This window comes from Penaeus monodon, chromosome 19 (genome assembly GCF_015228065.2).
Source record: "Penaeus monodon isolate SGIC_2016 chromosome 19, NSTDA_Pmon_1, whole genome shotgun sequence".
Classification (NCBI taxonomy): Eukaryota; Metazoa; Arthropoda; class Malacostraca; order Decapoda; family Penaeidae; genus Penaeus; species Penaeus monodon.
In genome coordinates this window covers 28,572,340-28,572,821 of record NC_051404.1, presented here as the reverse complement: position 1 = coordinate 28,572,821, position 482 = coordinate 28,572,340, and positions in this window count along the sequence as shown.

Below are 482 nucleotides of genomic sequence, written 5' to 3'. Positions count from 1 at the left end.
ACGTACTTTTTCGGGTTGCGTAAGTGTCTATGGGAAAAAAAAATCCAAAAATTTTTCATTTTCCCCTACGATTGGGGGTTTAAGGCCTACGGTTTGTTCCCCCCCTCGTTCATTTTTCTTAAAGGTATGAAAAACTGTGTTTAATTTTATTTTTAAAAAAATAGTTTTACCGAAAAAAAAAAACATCAATTTTTTGTATCTCACCGGTCCTTTTTTTTTTAACAAATCATTCCCAATGTGATGTTTTTTTTTGAAAATGCATATCCGTTTTTCTTATCTTTAACTATTTTTAGTAAGACCTTAGTAAAGCGCCTTAAGTGTCGAATTTCCCGCTACTGAAAGCAACCACGGAAGAAGAGGGAAAAAAACAACCAGGACTGCGTATCTTATCCATTTCCCTCCCGAAGAAGCATTTTCCTAGCGACTCATTTTATAAAAAAATCTGCTCACCTGCACTCACGAGAAAACTTAAAAAGACCCGT